This window comes from Sus scrofa, chromosome 7, assembly GCF_054392235.1.
Source record: "Sus scrofa isolate SSC_HxYL_T2T_F1_AM1 chromosome 7, Sscrofa_HxYL_maternal_Yorkshire_Landrace_v2.0, whole genome shotgun sequence".
Classification (NCBI taxonomy): Eukaryota; Metazoa; Chordata; class Mammalia; order Artiodactyla; family Suidae; genus Sus; species Sus scrofa.
Genome location: NC_139389.1, coordinates 10,787,541 through 10,807,086, shown reverse-complemented (window position 1 = coordinate 10,807,086; position 19,546 = coordinate 10,787,541). Strand labels below are relative to the sequence as shown.

General features: G+C 46.3%; 1 long non-coding RNA gene and 1 other non-coding gene across 5 annotated transcripts in view; both read left to right on the top strand.

Moving 5' to 3' along the window:
* Positions 1 to 19,546, top strand: part of LOC110261780 (uncharacterized) — a 537,063-nt gene that overhangs the window by 355,859 nt on the left and 161,658 nt on the right. The gene's annotated exons all lie outside the window — the stretch shown is intronic.
* MIR9807 (microRNA mir-9807) lies at positions 14,923 to 14,990 on the top strand. Its single transcript, NR_128492.1, has one exon. It is a non-coding gene; the product is annotated as a microRNA mir-9807 (primary transcript).

Genomic DNA, 19,546 nt, shown 5'->3' with positions numbered 1-19,546 from the left:
TAAGAAAATGAATGAATAATAACAACTTCAGGTTGTGAGAAGCACATTGATGTTGAGGAAAACATAGCTGAGCAAAGGAACAGGGACCCAGGAGAGGTGAAGCGTCAGTGGGGGCTATTTGAGACTCCTGGATTCTTCCAAGGACAGGAAGTCATGCAGCCACTAGGAAATGGGAAGAGCCCCCATCCTAAGTAATGGAATGATGTCAGGCTCCCAGCCGGATGCCTCTGCACACGCCATCTGTGGCTGGGCCAAGGTTGTTGGGGGAGGTTGCAAAAATGCCGACAAGAGGAGGCAGGTGGATAATGGCTCTCCAGGACTTTGACTCTAGAAACTCTTCCAAGCCCTTTGCCCAATCCTGTCCCATCCCTTAGACCCATGTCCCCTTTGCCTGGTTGTCCTGCCCTCCTGGCAGCCCCACCAGAACTTCTTTGAGAACCCCCTGTGCTCAGACCATTGTCCCTCAACCTACCTCCTGACCTAGGAGCCTGGCAGGGTGGAGAGAACATCAGGCAGGTAATCATAGCATCTCCATTCCTGGTCCAGCTGTGTGACGTCAGCTAAGTGGCTCCCTGGCCCATGACCTCTAGAAGCCCTTTGAGCACATGATCCCCTGATGCTGGGAAATTAGTCCGTGCTAAGGAATACCTGAAAATGTAGCAGTGGGGGCAATGCGGGTCCCTCCCCTCATATTTACAGTTTTAACAAAGCTTTTGTCCACCTTAGCCCAAAGCAGTAGAGGCTTTCAGGCAAAGTGAAGAAGATGGGGTGCAGAAAGGCGAGGCTGTCATCTGCGTCACCCTGTGGCCTCCCAGAGAGTCAAGAAGTCGCAGTTAGTAACCAGGAGGGCAGCAAAGATTCCATACAGCAGTGGCATTGGTGGAGGGTTTTGAAGGATGCATAGGACTTCAATAGAGAGAGAAAGGCCTTCCAGAAAAAGGGAGTGATGTGAGCAGCATCAAGGGATGGGGAAGTGGGTGGCATGTGTGCCCTGTCTGCACTATCCCTGCACAGCCCTCGAGAGTTAGTGTCCAGAGCAGCTTGTCGAGAGAGTGTGTAACAGCAGCCTCCTCTACTTTCATGCCGGGGGACTGCTGTGTGCTTAACATACGTTAATTACTCCTCACAGCAAGTCTATGAGGTTGAATAATATCAAGATCCCCATTTTACAGATGATAAAACCGAGGCCTGAAGGGATCTACAGGATTGGAATGCAGGTCTAACTCTAACTGACAGCAGGAGGAGGAGATTCAGCAGGGCAGAGGGGGATGCAAGAGGCTGGGAGCTGGGAATTTGGGAAGGGGGCCAGCAGATGTGGAGAAACACTGGGTCTGTACATGACATGCCCAGAGAAGTCATGAGTGGGCTGATTCTCGTGGCTCAGTGCCTCTTTGGAGTGACATGTTCATGGTGAAAGTTCTGCTCGACAGATGATAATGGCTCTGGAGGGAATCACGAGGAACGATGAGTGTGCGCTGTGCGTTGTCCCAGTGCGGTTACTAGAGAGCAAAGAAGGGTGCACGGCTTGTCATGCGGTCTCTCGGGGAGGCAGCTGGCGGTATGTGGTTGTGGCTGGTAAGCCACACGCGTGCACGCACACACACACACACACACCTTGATCTGTAGCATCTGCTAACATCATAGTGTAAATACGTCCCCAGCTCCCTGGCTGATGTCCAGGCACTGCTGTGATGTCGCTGAGCACAGGTCTGGGAAGAGGACTGGGATTTGCCATTGCAGCGTCTCCTAGTCTATAGGAGTTGCTCAAGAAATAGGAGTTGAACTGAGTGAGAGAATGAACTGATGACCCTGCCTCTGAGATCAAATTCTCCCTCAGCGTGTAGTCGTGCCAAATCCAGTGTCCCCTTCCTGAGGTTAGGGATGTATCGGAGAGGCGGTGTGCCAGAGTGATCAAGAGCCCAGTCCTCGGGGGACTGCCTGGCTTTAAGTACAAGGTCTAACACTTATTAGCTGTGTGACCATAGGCAAGTGACCACGCTGCCTCAACTTCCTCAGCTGTAAGATGGGGTAATGTATTGCCTTCGCAGGGCTGTTGGGAGGTTTAAACTGTGATATGTAAAGCCCTTAGAATAGTACCAAGAATATAGTAAGTGTCAAATGAGTTTTTGTCATCATCGTAATCATCATCTGCAATTGTCACTCTCATTTGCTGTTTTTGTCTCCTTTCAGTATAAATAGAAGCTATAATTAGCATTCACAAGTCACAGTTTATTTTCATGTCTGCATGCCTTAAATAACCCCAGGTTTAGAACAACTTCTGAGGTTGAATATTCCTTAAAATATAACTTCTCCTCCCTTGGGCTCAAAGTTGGCCATTGTAGCCTGGATGCTCCCACCATTTGCTGTGAGCTTTTGGGTGGTGAATGAGTGATCAGCGTTTTAGCACAGAGCATTAAGTTCGGTGTCATTTAATAAATGTGCAGCCATGACCATTTTTGTGGTCGTGGGGATCTAGGGGGCAAGGTGGATAATTAAATATACCAAGAATCCCCAGACTTTACTGTCATTCTCCTTCTAGGCTTTATGGTTTTTCCTAACCTAGAACTCCAGACAGGTGGTTTAATGACTCACCCCATTCACCACACTGCTGTGTGATCTGGGACTGCTCTAGCAAGGAGCAGAGAGCCTAGAGATTCCCCACCTGGGACAAAGAACCAGTGGGCAATCAAAGGTTAACTTACCTTTGGAGAAAATCCAGTTTTATTACCAAGATCCCTGGAGAACATTTTCATTTAGGTAAAACATGTAGCTATATCTTGTTTAAACTAGCCAAGGTATCTTTCCATGACATGCAGAGGCCTGGGGATATTAGATAGAGCAAGTGCCATTTTCCTGGATTAGGTGGAGCCAAATATGGCTAATCAGTTTCTTACATTTCCATAAGCTGATAGGGCTGGGACAGATTGGGGTGAGGCACATATGGAGATTTTCCTCCATGCTCTGCCTCAAAGGCCCTGCAATCCGGGTTCAAACTTGGGCTCCTTTGTTCAACAAAATATTTGTTGAGCCAGACACAGTTTCAGGTAGAGGCTACACTAACGAACAAGACAGACAAGATGCCTGCCCTCACGGAGGTTACATTCTAGACGGAAGGTTATAAACAAGTAACAGATTAATGTATGATTTCAGATGCTAGATCCATGCAGAAAAAGAAAGCAGAATAAAAAGACAAAAATGGATACAGGAATCTCTTTAGAAAAAAAATGGATACGGGAATCCCTTTCAGGGTAGGGGTGAGAGGTCTGAAACCTGCTGAGAGTGAGGAAGCCAGTCGCGTGATGATCTGGGTGAGAGAGGCCAGCAGGTGTAAAGGCCCTGAGGGGAGGGGCCATGGCATGCACAAGGCTGGCATGGCTGGAGCAGAGTGGCTGAGCCGAGACCATGAGGGGCTTCAGCCAGGGGAACTGGAGCTGCAGGCAGGGTCCAGAACAAGCACAGAGGGAGCTTGGATTTTATTCCAAGTGTGACTGACTGAAGGGTTTGGGGAGTGATACGTAGTTTAGGAAATTCCGTCCGGCTGCTGTGTACAGACGAAGACTACAGGGGAGTAAAGAAGAATAATGGAGATAAGTTCGTTGGTTATTTTAAGGGTACCTAGACTTTGTTTTAGCCAGATTTGGTAAGACCTTGAGACATGGAAATAACTGCCTTGAAGGGAGCAATTTATATTCACATTTCCTTAGAAATAGGAGGCACAGGATGCCATGTGGGCTCCCATGGAAAAGCACCAGGGTCTGTCAGGATGCAGAATAAATGCAGAGAAATGTAGGCATAGCCTTTGTAGTGGTTTTCACAGGGAAGAGTGAGCATGGCAGGTAAGCAGATTTAGGATTGGCTGCTTTGAATACATTTGATTGGCTCTGGAGTATAGAGGCAGTCCCTAGTTGTTTGGGACCTGGCCCCGGGATAATTCAGGTAGGTGGATGGTGAACCACAGTGTGAGAGCCCAATAAAGGATGCCATGTCTGAGCTCTGGACTGGTTGGTGTGCACTTGAAAAGGGTGCTTGCCCTCAGTCATTTGCTATCTCTAGGAAGTGGCTGATGCTGAAAGGAGCAGTGCCTCCATGGTCAGCAAGTCCCAGGTGTTATAGCCTCAGAACACAGGAAATAAAAGCCATGGTTCACACAGTGGGAGGTGATGGTTTGTGAAGACCCTGCCAGAAAAGAGGAAAATGAATAATAATGTTAAATAATAAGACCAGAGTCAAGGTGTCAAGGTGTCAAAGTGTCAAGGAATGGGTCTGAGGCATTTCCGTAGGCGACGTGCGTGCTCCTACATTTGAATTCATGGTCTTTAGGAGATAATTTGATTCTTGCAGGGAAACATGTATTTTATTCAGAGATATTTTAGGGGAAATTTCCAGAGTCTTGCTGGTGGAGAGAAATCAAGGTGTAGATAAAACTAACTCCTCATCCCCCGCTACGTGTCCCCTCAAGAGCCCCTGCTTCCATTTCCTTCCTGCTTACTTTCAGCAGCAAACCAGCAGACACCTGAAGTCTCATTGGGAGTGTCTACTGACACCTAGCCAAAACCTGAAGCAGCAGAATCTTCATCTTGTAGCAAGAGACAGGATTCTGTTAATCTGAGGTTGCAGTGGCTCTGGGGGGAGGGTTTCAGGAGCACACTGCACTGTGGGAGAACCCGAGGAAGACCAGAGGAGACAGGAGATGCTGAGTAGGAGGAGATTGTCTACACGCGCCCCTTGAGAAGCCGAGCGAGTGAGCGTTGTCCCGCTGCTTATCAGAGAGAGGGTAGCTAAGTCAAGGTACCTGACCACCCAGACCCAACTCTGGGCCATCACTTGCTCTCTTCAGTGCAAGATCAACTGAAATCTCCGTTGGTGTTCAGTGTGTCTTTAATCTGGGCCACACCGGTGTGGAGGAACTGGGGAAAAAAGCAGCTCCTACGCCAGAATCACCCGGTGGGCAGCAAACAATCCTGTTTTGGATTGCTGGGTAGAGAGGAGTACCAATCAGTGGGTGACCAGTTTCCCATCCAAGGAGATGGTAAGACCGTTCTCACCCTCCTTGTAGCCAGAAATACCTCCCACCTCCCTCCAGGGAGAGAAGGGTGCTAATGTGCTGTGCCAGCCTGTTCTGTATTCTTCGTGCCATGACATGTCCTCCAAGGTCATCCAGTTTTATCTGATGACTGATTTTCCCGTAAAACATCCCCTGTAGGGAGCGCACAGCTTCTCCCCGAATATAACCAGTGATGAAGAACTTAGCTTCCTGAGGAAGCTGGTTCTATTTTCAGATAGCGTAGTGCTAATGTTTGGTTCTACATATGGAAAGTCTTTCTGTCTTCCTGAAGCTTCCAGGTACTTGTTCTAATTTAAGCACCTTGGAACACAAGATATGTTTAATTTCTTTTCTGTTAGGTAGTCTTTCAATTTTTCGAAGACAGCTGTCTTATCCTTTTATATCTCCTCTTAATAAGCAAGGGGGTTTCTTCATTTGTTCTTTGTATAGTTTGGTTTTATGTCTCTTCACTCTGCTGGTGATTCTCCCTGAAATATATTTGATTGTATACCTCACTTTTAAAAAGTGGAACCTAGAAGTGACCACAGAATTCCAGGTATGATCTGAGCAGCACATAGTACAGGATGAAAATGTTGCCCTTTGTTATAGACTCTTTACTTTTATTAGAGTCAGAGTTGGTTCAATATTTTGTGGCTTCATGGTATCAGATTAATTGTTGACTGAAACTCTCAAGGCTCTTAAAAAATGTCAGCTGCCTTTATATCAAATTTCTCCTCTTCATGTACTGTAAGATTTTAGGACTCAAATTCTGGACTGTTAACCTTATTAAAACAAATTATTTTTAGATTTTACTTATCATCCCAGCCCATCAAAAATATTGGGGCATACGCAGGGCTGTGAGCTCTTTCTCCGGCAGATCACCAGGACGCTAGGAAGCCCTCGCTAGGTTTGACATCAATCCATTAATGAGTATTCTCTGGATATGATTTCTGAATAGTTAATAACCCACTAAAGTGTTCTAGCATCTGACCCATTTTTCTCTATGTTGAGCACAAGTGTATCATTAGAGACGCCACCAATTGTTTCGCTACAGTCCAGACGCCTGAGTGGAAATGTGTGAGCATTGTCTTTATCTGCCAGCCCCCCACTGAGGGATGGAAATGGGCCGGACTAACAGGATGTGTTCTTGCGAACCCATGCTGGGTCCTCTAATCACTTCTTTGTCATTTGGGGGCCTATTATAACATCGCTTTAGTAATACATTCTGGAATCTTGTCTGAGATCCATATCGAGCTCAATCACCCGTAGTTTACAGATTCCATTTTCTGTCCATTTTAGAAAATTGGAAGGATGTTTACTCATTTCCAGCCTTCTAAGATCTCTTGACTTCTTCCTCAACAGCGTGCCTATCCTGTCTCTGATCTCCACCGTGTCCCAGATAGAGCTGAAAGCTATTTGTTTTTGGTTTTGCCTTTTTGGTGGTTTCCTGGCCTTCGGTCACTTTGATAAAACACTCTCTTGTCACTTTCTTTCACATCTCTGAAGTTTGTGTCCTTCCCACCCTGTCCTTTAAAATCTGAGCTTCCAGAGCAGTGTTTTGCAACCATAAGTAAATATTGGGGTCACTTGGGGAGATTAAAAAATGACTTCTGCTGGTTTCCCACCTGAGACAAACTGAGTTAAAACTTCAATAAGTAATGGAAGCATTTTTTTTTTTTTTAAAGTCCCCCAGTGGACAGCCAAAGTTGGAACTATAGTGGAGTGGCCTATTAGTTTTCTTTATTTCTGGTTTTGTGTGCTGGTTTTTGTTGTTTGTTTTAGATTTTTTTTCCCCTCGGTATCATTGGTCTCACCTGTCTTGGCATCGTGAGATTTGAATGTCGGAGAAATTTCTGAAACATTTTGAGAGCCATGGACCGTCCCTCCTTACACCTTGAAATTTTGCTTTTCTTTACCTTTGAATCTTATTAGTAAATCACTCTGTCTTCATGTCTCTTGGCTCCCACGATGTGAACTCAGTGACCTTTGCCCTAAGACTCCTTTCTCATCCTCTTTGATAAACATTCCTTTACCCTAGTAGGCCAGAATTCAACCTAAGACAGTAGTTTTTCCATTTGTGTGCTTGATCTGTTTGGAAACGTAGCCGGGCTAGTTTTAGGCTGCTCTGCTTTGGGCCAAATGAGGCTTTTAGTAGATGTTTATGGAGTTGAAATCCATCATGACCACATCATGCTGGTAGTCACTTACAAAAAATGTGTTGGGAACCTATTACACTTTTCATTTATCTTGTCCAGTGTCCCAGTCTGTACATTAGGGATTCACAAATCTAGTGGATCCACTGCTTAGACAGTGGCAAAAATACACATTTTAGGATCCGGCCCCGGAAGATATGATTTAGTAGGGGCTCAAGAAATTGCATTTTAAAGTTCCCTTAAACAATGTTGATAATTGGCCAGGTTTCAGAAGCACTGGCCTGAACCACAACAATATCCTTATGTTCTTGTTCCCTTATCTCTTGTCTCTTCAGCTGACATCCACCCACAGGTCCATGGATTTTCACAAAGATGTCTGTCTTGCTGGCATGTGTTTTAGTCAATTTCTTCCTCGAGCAGGCCTCTTTGTCTTGAATAGAGCATATACTTCCATCAGCATTTTTCGATTCTGTATCTCTTCTTCCCCAAACTTGGTGAAACAAGTTCATATTTATTGCCCTCTCTTGTAAGAATTTCTTTCAAGTTATCCCCAATTCATTTTGTTACTCATGCTCTGCTGACTGTTCATAAAGTAAGACTTCCAAGATTAGAACAATTTTTTTTCTGTTCCCATCCCTGCTCAATAGCTTTCTGGTTAAAAAAAAAAAAAAAAAAAAATCACTACTCACCTGACTCATGTATTTTTCTGTGTAATATCTTCTGATTTTCACAGCAGTTAGTTTTATGGATTTATCTGGACATTTTTATTTATCATCATCGATATCTTATGGTTAAGGAATTTTCCCCCTTCTCAGTTATGTTTCCAAAAAAAAAAAAGCCATTTTATTGTGAAAATGCTCAAAAATATTTCAAAATAGAGACACTAATATGTTGAAATATAAGGTACATCACTTAGCTTCAGTGCTATGTGGATTCTTTCAGAAAGCAGATGCTGAGATGGAGTTAGGAGAGCAAAAGTCCTACTGGGGACAAAAGGAAATGGGAGGAGGCAGAATTGGGCAGAGGGTGATGCAGATGTGACAAAGTTTACAACAATTCAACCAGCAGGGCCAGGAACAAGACTGTCTTTTGAGGAGTCCTGTGTTGGCAGCAATGGCTGGGGCTTTGGACCACAGTCTTCCTTGGTCATTGGCTGGGGCCACCTTGAGAAGACAGGATCCCTTGGTGTCCCTGAAGGAACTGACAGCTACAAGATATGAGTTGACCACTCACCTCAAAGAGGAGCAGAGTCCCCTGTTAAACACACCCTTCTCAAGCTAAACTTACTGCCTTTTTCCGTTAGAAGTGCAGCTGAGCAAAGTTGCCCAAGAGGTACTCGGGTGGACCTTCTGCCTCCATCGTGTGACAGCAGCTGTTTCCTCCTGCTAATCAATGCTGAGGTGGTGACTGCTCTTCTTGCCTGCTGGTCACTGGACACTGGAGTTCAGGGTGCCCAAGTGGCACCCTTGGCTTGTGGTTTACTGGGACCTTTGGGGATCATGCCATTTAGCCCTGAAAAGCCCAGAATTCCATGGGCAGGAAGCATAAAGGTTCCCAGTGGGTCGTGGGGAATGATGCTAAATGGACCACTCCTCCTGATTAAGTCCCTTGGTTCAGATATTACAGAGTCTCTGATTCACCGTGTAAACTACACCCCAGAGGATCTTTGCATTTTGTCTTTGCAGATGGCACTTGAGTGGCGTCTTCAGCAGACCATTCCAAACAGTTTCTGCAGGGGTCAGACGAGTGAATTAAGTAGAGCTGTGTTAGGGACCACTACCTCTGGATGTTGAGACCTCTGAGAGGGGCACTGATCTGGCATTCTCCCCTACCGCCCACCCCAGCAGTGATGATGAGGACATTTGGTCTTCTTATCTTGGCGGGGGGTGGTAGGGAGCGCAGTTACAGAGCCTTTCCCATTTGCCCCCCTCTGCTAGATCTCCTTCCAGACCAAGGATGTGACATGGAGATTATCCCGATTGCTGAACATGTCAATACTAGTTCTGCATTTGGTGACTGGAGAGATGGCAGCTAGGTGTGTCCTTCGACCGGGGGAACTTACACTGGACTTTGGCCAGGACTTTGTTCATTACCTGACCCCATGAATCCTCAGTCTCACAGGGGCCAGGTCTCTAGATATAAACATCAACTCAGACCTTGTGTCCAGTTGCCCTCAAAATGTCTTATTTCCCTTCCCGTAGCATCAGTTGTCCAGGTAAGTGACCAGAGGCTCCTTTGGGGAAGCCCAGGGCAGGTGCTGCAGTATATACTTGCTGGGCATGCAGGAGGCCCCCTCCTGGGGGACTCGCTGCCTCTGCAGTCAGCAAATTCTGGCTCTGAAAACAGGCTCAAGTCTAGGAACTGGGCAGGAGATCCCGGTGCTTGAATTAGAGTGACCTCCTCAAGCCTCCTGCTCAGCCATTCTCCCTCTGTCTTGATTGCATGGTAGGCGGTGCCCTCACTGGCTGCCCATCTATCTTGCCCCTAAAAATGCTGTGCTCTCTAGCACTTTGGCAGCTCCTTCTGTATTGCTGGTTATTGCAACAATTGCAACTCCCTGGCTTCTGATATTCAGGACCACTGCCTGGTCTCTGTTTCTAAAAGGCCCATTGTCCCCATTTTGTCAACAAGCCAAGTTCTGTGACAGCCTCTCCTTAAAGTCCTTCAGCCCTGGCCCGCAGAGGACAGCCACTGCTGAGCTTGGCGATGCTGGTGCCCCTCCCCGCTGCACTGCAGATGCCCTTCCTGAATGCCCTTCTGTGCAGTCAGGCTCAGGTGGGTCGTCTGCGTCATGTGCAATAATCCACTGCAGCACATCTGCGTCTCCAAGCCCGTTCATCCTTTCCTCCAACCTCTGCTGCGACAGTTCAGGCATTTCAACTTTGCCCACGTGGGCCGTAGCTCTCTTCAGCATTTAGACACCATCCTAGCACATAGCGTGCACCATCTCCCACGGTCTTTACCAGGGTAGTAAATGCCACATCCTGAAAGGGTGCCCCTAGTCCGTGCACCCGCCCCTGTCTGTTCACATGGGCTGGTCCCACGATCGAACAGCCTTAGAACCCAGTCCCGTGGCTACCCCCAGCTCCTGCAGGTACCTGTGAACTCATTCTGCAGGTTCTCTGGGAGTGTAGTCCCTTGTCTCCCTTCTCAGACACAGTATGTTCCCAGCTGGGTTATGTGGAGAGAGAACCCCAGCTGTTGACCTGGCTGCCAAGAAAGGAGGCAGGGGCAGACCCCAAGGCACTGTGGCCCCGAGGGGAGAGGCCTCCATGCTGTCTTTCCACAGGGAGGAAGGGCCTGCTCCTACTGTGGAGGGAGCCACCTCTGCCATTTCGCAGAGATTCAAGGACTCTGGAGAGCCAAGATGTTGGGGGGCATCCACCCAGGTGTCCCCATCCCCGAGTCAGGGCCCCAGGTTTTCCCACCCAGGACCTTGACTTTGTCGTATTAGGTATTTCCAGATTTACTACTCAATGTCCTAGAAGCCAGGGCTCCGTCTATTAACACCTGAACTTGGTCTTCAGCTTTTTCTGCTCTCCTCCTGTAGGTGATAAAGGCCTCTTTATGAGACACCTAGGAGTCCCTCTGGCCTTCCTACTTAGATTTCAATTGTTTGCTTTGTTTTGCTTTTTAGAGCCACACCTGGAAGTTCCCAGGCTAGGGGTTGAATCAGAGCTGCAGCTGCCAGTCTACACCACAGCCACAGCAACATGGGATCCAAGACATGTCTGTGACCTACGCCACGGCTCACAGCAATACCGGATCCTTAACCCACCGAGCAAGGCCAGGGATAGAACCGGCATCCTCATGGATTCTAGTCGGGTTTGTAACCAGCTGAGCCACAATGGGAGCTCCTTGTTTTGTTTTTTAATTTTTTTATCTTTAATTGAAGGATGGTTGATTTACAAGGTTGTGATGATTGCCTTAGCTTTTGTGATGGAAAGGAAACTTAGTAACAAGCAGCCCAAAATGAATATGTATGCATTGTTCCCTTGCCACTCCCCCACCCCTTCCCCCAACCCCCAGCCCTACACACTTCCCGCATCGGAATTCCTGCACCAGCCAGAGTATTCCTGACCACTACAATTTTCTCCCCAAATTACCACTGGTTAAAAAAAAAAAAAAAAAAAAGAATGTTAGCTATTGGGCTACCACTTTGTTTCAAAGACTATCCATGACCCATATTCAATCTGGAGTGTGGTCCATTGTCAGTCAGTTGTAAGTAATCCAGATCCCAAACACCACCTTTTAAAAATTACTTACTTATTTTTGGAGTTCCCATCGTGGCGCAGTGGTTAACGAATCCGACTAGGAACCATGAGGTTGCGGGTTTGGTCCCTGCCCTTGCTCAGTGGGTTAACGATCCGGCGTTGCCGTGAGCTGTGGTGTAGGTTGCAGACGCGGCTCAGATCCCGAGTTGCTGTGGCTCTGGCGTAGGCCGGTGGCTACAGCTCCGATTCGACCCCTAGCCTGGGAACCTCCATATGCCGCGGGAGCGGCCCAAGAAATAGCAAAAAGACCAAAAAGAAAAAAAAAATTACTTACTTATTTTTAATTGCGATAAAATATACATAACATAAAACTTGTCATTTCAACTATTTTTAAATATATGCTTCAGTGGCCTTAAGTGCATTCACACTATTGTGTAACCATCACCACCGTCCATCTTAAGAACGTTTTTGATCTTGCAAAGCTGAAACCCTGTACCAATTAAATAACAACTCCCATTCTCTGCTCTTCCTAGCCCATGGCAATCACCATTCCACTTCCTGTCTCTGTGAATTTGACTGCTCTATTTATCTCATATAAGTGGAATCGTGTAGTATTTGTCATTTAGTGAATGGCTTATTTTACTTAGCATAATGCCTTCAAGGTTCATCAAGTTGTATCATGTGTCAGAATTTCCTTTCTTTTTAAGGCTGAATAATATTCCGTTGTGTGGAGGTACCACATTTTGTTTATCCATTCATCTGTGGATGGGTACTTGGTCCAAACTCATCTTGGATGCAGATATTGAGGTGGAGTTAGGGGTGAAACACACCTGTGAAAGGAAAAGACGGGAAGCAGAATTAGATAGAGGAGCCGTGAGACTTTCACACACATCTGATGGAGTTTTGCCAGCCCAGTGGAGAGGTTTGGCACAAAGATTACGATTAAAGGAATCCCACGTTAGGTATAAATGGCTACGCCCTTGGAGCGCAGTCTTAGTCACTAGCTGGGGCTGTTCTTAACAGTAGAAGAATGTAGCCTTGACTCAAAAGCTGAGGTTGACCTGAAGGAGTTAACAAGAGGAGGCTGTTTCTAACCACCCTCTTTGCAGCTGGACCAAGCATCCTTTCTTAGAGTCAAGCAGCATATCTCCGTGTCTACGCTAAAAAGATCAACATTTTGCCAGTCTTGAATTATTAAAACACTCTTGATTGGTTCCGTGAGTTTCCGGGCAAATCCTGTCCTCATAAAGTGCATTCTGTTCTCAGCCAAGATTCCATCATGTTGGCATCTTAAACCATGGCCCAGCCGTCTAGATTGTACACACGATACCACCTACAGAGACTTCTAGCTCTTTTCCTAAGTCCCAGATACTGATCTGAAGAAGCAATGAAAACATCACCTGGGCTTCCAAATCCATCAATTTCCTGCTTCAGGTTTTATAAGCCTTAAAAATATATTCCTACTCACTTCAATGACCTTGTTTATACCTCTAAGAATAGGAAAGATGGATGTGGTTTGTGAATTTAATAAATCTGGAGGACTTCCTGTTACATCCCAACTGCTTGATCCAAGAAGTTTGGTCACGGCCATTCTCCAAGGACTTCCCCCCGTTCCTAACAGAGAGTCCCAGCGCCATAGCATGTGCCTCTTGTCTGAAGCTCTTCGGGAATTCCCTTGCATTCCCCAAGGTTTGGTCACACTCCTCATCATTCCACATTTTTCTTTGGAAGTTTGGGCTTCACCTTCACAGGATAAGTCTCGTATCACCTGCAAAACTCTGAGGATGAAGGATTTCTTCTCCTTGGTTTCTTCTGTGTCACACATTCTTAATCTCTGTCTCTTGTCCTCAGTTTTCTGGGTTGTTTGTTTGTTTGCTTGTTTATGGCCACACAAAAAATGTGGAAGTTCCTGGGCGGGGGATTGAATCCAGGCCCAGCTGTGACCTATGCTACAGCTGCAGCAGTGCCGGATCCTTTAACCCACTGTGCCCCAGAAGGAACGCCGTCTTTCTCTTGACTCTGGTTTTAGTCCTCTCCTCCTCCCCAGTTTGAACTTACTGCAGTTTTTGGTTTTGGTTTTGGTTTTGGTTTCTGCATTATCCTTTGCATTTTCTTCAAGATTACCCCTAATATGTAACATTCAGAGAGACAGTTCTTAAGCCCTTCAACTTGTTCTCAATTATGAATGGCTTTGCATTTGCAACAAAGGCTTCCACTGGCAAACATGTTCCATGCAGCGCACATCACAGGGATAATTCTGCTGGCTTCCACTCTTCCTGGTTAGGATTGAGCATCCAAAGGGAAGAATACGCTCCCCAGACTCTGGTTCACCTTGCTCTGTAGGCTACATTTTATTGCCACTCCGTCATCCAGTACCTCCCACAATTCCCCTGGTCAGAGAGAATCACTTGGTGATTTTGCCCCATCAAATTACCACCCGTTACAAATGTTTGCTTAATGTTTATTGAATTGTCAATAATTAACATAGCTCTGCCACAGCCACCAGATTGCAAAGCATCAAGGAACCAGAGGGAAAAAACAGAGGGAAAAACTCTAAGGATTTTAGTGATTCTTTCACCTTCTCCCACATGCCAGCCTCTGCTGCATTGTCAGATTTAATTTCTGTCTCCTTGGGCTTAGGCCAGCAGAACAATTCTTCTAAATTGACTATCTCCACATGCAAAATGGGATCAACATTTTTGTCCGAGTTGAACAATCAATTCTTAGAAAAAAGTAAAACAATCAGTTTGAGTCTTTTTCTTCCCACTTAATTGTTGAACTGAATTGACTGATCAAATAGCAACAGATTCTAAGGTAATGAAAAATACCTTTGGCACCTAGTCACATAATGCAGGAAGCTCTTCTACAGGAATTCCGAGAGATTCTTTATTATCCTGCCCAGTTGATAGGGTGTTCGAATACTTCCAGTGATGGGAACCCACTGAGTGTCTCTCTGATAGCCCTCATGGTGCCCATAGCCACCTGCTACTTCCATCTCCACAGTGGACCCCGGGGCCCTTTCACTGTTACTCTCAGTACCATCTGAACCCCATGCGTGTAAGTCTCCTTATGTGCCAAATATCTGGGGAAAGACCTTTGAATTGCCTACCAAATCCTCTCTACTTAGGAGAAAGAGAGGTCCAAAGTATGATGCTATATTCATGTTATAGAAGAAAGCAACGGGGTCCCATGACATGAAAGCATCCTGACAGCACCATCACCAGCGCCCACTCTCAGGCTTATCTTACTGATTCACTCACCCACCTATCCATTCTCTGTCTTGGAATTTAAGGCAACATATGTTACACAAAAATGAAAAGTGGCTGTCAGAAAACAACATTAAGATCATATGCTAAAGAAAAAAAAAAGCTCAGACTAAAATCCAAAAAGGTAGAAGACTAAGGAAAAATACGTAGGACAATACCCTATACCTCTGCTTATAGGTAAATCACAAGTTTCTTCCAAGTTTTCCAGTAGACGGTCAGCTTGGTCATTAATCAGGCCTGTGGAAATTAATGAGTCCTGTTGTCTGTCGGATGTTTGCTAGACATCATGTTAGGCAATGAAGGACATTTGAGTTATAAAGAGTCAATTACAGGAGTTCCCTGTGTGGCACGGTGAGATTGGCAGCATCTCTGCAATGCCAGGAGGCAGGTTCGACTCCTGGCCTGGCACCGTGGGTTAAAGGATTTGTTGCTCGTTGGTCGCAACTGTGGCTTAGATGTGATCCCTGGCCCACAGGGTGGCCAAAAAAGGAAAAGAAAAGAGTAGCAAAAACAAAAGTTCCTACTTTTCAACCATTTGATTGGCCTGGGAAATGCTCTCAGGTTCAGCTTTTGAGACTGGGAGATACTGTAGCCTTACTCTAGGCCTGGGTGTCATCTTGCATCAAAAATGCACATAACTTTTGGCCCAGGAATTCTGTTTCTAAAAATAAATCCTAAAGAAATAACTGGACAAATGGACAAAGATATGTGTCAAATGATATTTATTGATGTCTTATTGTTGCTAGTGAAAACGAAAGCAATCTAAGTGGATTTGCTTGATAGAAAGCTATGCAGACGTTGAAAGTGAAACATCGCTATTTTCTACACTCACCTGGAGAGGCAGCCACAATATACATAATTTTGAAAGGTTAGCAGATTATGTAGAGTACAATCACATTTTTATAAAAGAGGAGAAAAACAATTTGCAAAAATATCTCAAAAGATACACATATAAAAGTTAATAATGGCTATTTCCAGATGTGGGATCTTGGAAGAATTTTGCTTTTTTCTTTCTACTTTTCTATATTGTCTTAATCATTTTACAGTGAGAATCTACATTACCTTTATTGCCGGAAACAAACAGAAAGCCTTATTCATGGCTCTGAGACATCAGAGTTTTATCCAGTTCAGTCTCTTTGTTTTATAGATGAGGAAATTGTGGTACGCAGTGGTGACCACAAGGTTTGTATAAAATTTCTATAAGACATTCTGATTGCTAGTTAGATATCTGCATAGCATTATACAGGAATGCTTTGAAAGGGGCCCTGGATTATGCTCATCAGCATTCTCTCAACCAGATGATGCTCAGCTTTGGCTTTTGTCCCTGGTAGAGGGACACTGAGATTTGATGGTGTGTTGTCTTTGCACCTGTAGCTTGGCCTCAGTCCAGTAACTAATGGTCATAGGAGTGAAACTGCCTGACAGTGATCATTCCCATGAACCCCTCAATGGTCATTGCCTTTTTTTCACCCATTTGGAACTCAGCCCCTGCCCTTGATGTTGCTATTCACTTTCGGGTTGCTCCTGTGGCACTGTAACGCAAGCCAAAAGAAGACCACTCTAATGCATTATACGTTAGCATGCTGAAAAAGGACCACGTCTTGCTTTTGTATCTCTGTGTCCTCATCAGTGTATCGATGCTTGTGCACGACAACAGCAAGAGAACACTGGCCTGTATAATAGAAAACCCAAAACAAAAATACTGTCCCTGTGGTCCATTGGGAAGCCAGCTTCTGGAAAGTGATCTAACTACTCAGACTCGGGTAACTCTTCTGATTCTCTTGCTAGAAAATTGTGCTGCGTTGTGGGGAGGAGGGTGAGGGGGGCAGTTCTTGGGCTTCCATAAAGCTTGGCTTGGAGATACAAGCAATTCTTTTTTTTTTAATTTTATATTGGTCAGGTTTTTCCTTTCCTGCCCTTTAAGAAAGCCTATCTCCATAAAGCATTTGCAACCAAATGAACTGTTCTAAACAGACTGGTACAGGCACTAGGCTTCACTGATAACACACCTTCTTCTGCCTGGACGTGGCCTTGGGAAGCTGAAGGCTAAAGAGAGCTCAGGGTGGTGGTTGGCAAAGACCTCTGCTGAGGCTAGTGTTCTGAGAAGCTGACTGGTCATCTCTGAGCCTGTGGGATGGGGCCAAGGGTATGGACTTGACAGTCTGGGTTGGGTTAGAACCCGAATATCAGGTCTGGCCCCTGAAAGAGTGAGAAAAACCCAGATAGAATATTGCTTCTCTGTGTTCTGGAGGGTGCCTGTGATTGGGGCTATCTATGTGCAATATGCAGAGTTTGAAAAAAATCTGAAAAATCCTCTGTCCAGACCCTTGAGGACCCAAGTCCACTCCCTCTCCTGTTCCCAGAATAGCAGCAGTGGGCAGGGTAGGGCCTCGACCAGGACTGTGTCTTCATTGTCCCTGCTCTTCCCATGCCTGGCCTTTGGATATGCATTACCACTGTCCTCACAAATATCCCCGCAGATTATTGTTAACCAGTAGAGACGGAGGTGCAGTGAGGCTAGGAGCTGAATGGGATGGAGGAGAAGGGAATTAAAGATTCTTTTCCTTCTCTGCAAGCCCCAGCATTCCAAGAGCCAGGGTCCTAAGAAAGACCACATCCAAAAATGTCTCCCATACTTGGTGGCTGGTACTTGGCATCTCCCTCCTTTTCCTTCCCTCTCCTTCCCTCCCCTCTCTGCTTCCCGAATTACATATCTGGAGTCATGATGGAAACACACCTGATCCCAGCCCTCAGGAAACACAGGCTAGTGAAGAAGCAGATATTCACTGAAGGATCGTAGCAATAAATGCTTAGGTTAAAACCCGCTCTGAGTGCACAGGGGAGAGAGGTACACAGGGCCTTGGGTTATGCAATAAGGGTATTGGCCTTCCATGGAGATCCAGGAAAGAACTGATCATTACATGTAATTACTCCCTTTAGTTCAAGGATTTGACTCCAGTTGAAATTGACAAGGCCTGGCTCAGGTGACACTCGGGAACAAGGGAGCCAAGTCTGTGATTTGTTGGGTGCTGTGTTAGAAAAACTGATTCTTTCCTCCTAGGAGTCCCTCACCTGTGTCTCTTTTACGAGGCACACAAAACACAGGCTTCCAACACTTCTGGCCACCAAATATGTGGAAAACTGTCCCCCATACCAAGCAATTCTCTGCAACACCACTGGGTGTCCTGCAGTTTAACTTAATTCCAGCACTGCCTGGAGGCAGTGTCAGATCCCACAGGTAGGGCTCACCCCCACAGACCGTTCCTACCCCTCTTCAGATGCCAGTCACAGCCCAGGTAGCCCCTGAGCTTCAGCCTAAAGCACAGTACAGGGGAGTTCTCACCAACTCCTCCTTGGGTTTGATGAATTTGCTAGGGCAGCTCATAGAACTTGGGGCAAGGCCTACATGCACCTGCTGGTTTATTCAAGGCTATGATAAAGGACACAAGTGAACAGTCAGCTGGTGCGATGCCCAGGCGACATCTGGGAGGGTCCCGAGTGGAGGAGCTTCTGCCCCTGTGGAGTTGCGGGGGGAGGTCAGCTCCTGCTGAGGGTGTGTTTGCCTGAGTGGAAGCTCTCTGAACCCCATACTGTTGGGGTTCTATGGAGGCTTCCTCACATAGGCACGGCTGGTTATTAACTCCATTTCTAGCCCCTCTTTCCTTTCTGGAGAAATGAAGGGTGGTCCTTTGGTAACTAGCTCCACCCAGAAGCCCCCCAGCATGGACCCATTAGAACAAAAGCTGTTCCTAGTGCCTTATCACTTAGAAAATCACGAGGGTTTTAGGAGCTCTGTGCCAGAGCTGGGGTCAGAGACCAATTTATATTTTCTATAATCTCACTCTGTGCCAGGCACTCCATGTACCTCTTCCGCTAGAGCCTCAGAAAGCCCTGTGGTTTGGGGCCCATCATTTCTGACTGACAATAAGAACCCAAGTTCAGGAAGGAGAAGTGACCTGTTCATGGCCACCTGCCTGATGGGTGACTGAGCACAGGTTTAAGCCTAGCATGTTAGAGCGGGAAGAACTGCCATGTGAACGGGTGACACCCAGAGCCATCTTTCTTCTGGAGCTTTGGAGTGGGGGGATTGGGGGGGGGAATGGGAGGGGAGAACAGAGTCCCCACAAAGGGAGGAGAAGAGGAAGGGACAGAATCAGGACTCTGGCTAATTTAAAGTCAGCTATGGTTTGCACAGTCGGATCGGCCTAGCCCTATCCAGCCATCTGTCTGAGGGCAAATGGAACAGCTGGCCAGAGGCAGAACCCTGCAGTGACTCTTACAGGGGGAGAATAAACGTATTTGCCCACCTGTGGGCAGGAACCCCAACTATTCTGGATGGTAGGTCCAGAGCCAAGGAGGCTTCTGCTGCCCGGGGTCTTCAGTTTCTGAATCAGCGAGGAGGGTGGTCCTCTGGGCCCCGAGAAGGGGTAGGGCATGGGGATGAGGGGACCTGGGCGTGAGGAAGGGGCAAGGGGCAGTTTCTGTTTACCAAACGGTACAACTGTATTTCATCATTGTCACTACTGTACCCACACCCACCTGTTGAATCACAGCACTGGCTATCTGGCTATTACCATTTGTTTTTTATTATTATCACTATTTTAATTATAGCTTAACCAAGGGTAAAGAATATAAAAAGGAAAATCAGGAGTTCCTGCTGTGGCTCAGTGGGTTAAGAACCCACCATGGTATCTCTTGGATAGAATCTGGCCAGAAGTCTTACCTTGTTTAACCCATAGGGTAATAAAAAGAAATATGGGAGTTCCTGTTGTGGCTCAGTGGCAGTGAGCCTGACTAGCATCCATGAGGATGTGGGTTCGATGCCTAGGCTCACTCAGTGGCTCAAGGATCTGGCATTGCACTGAGCTG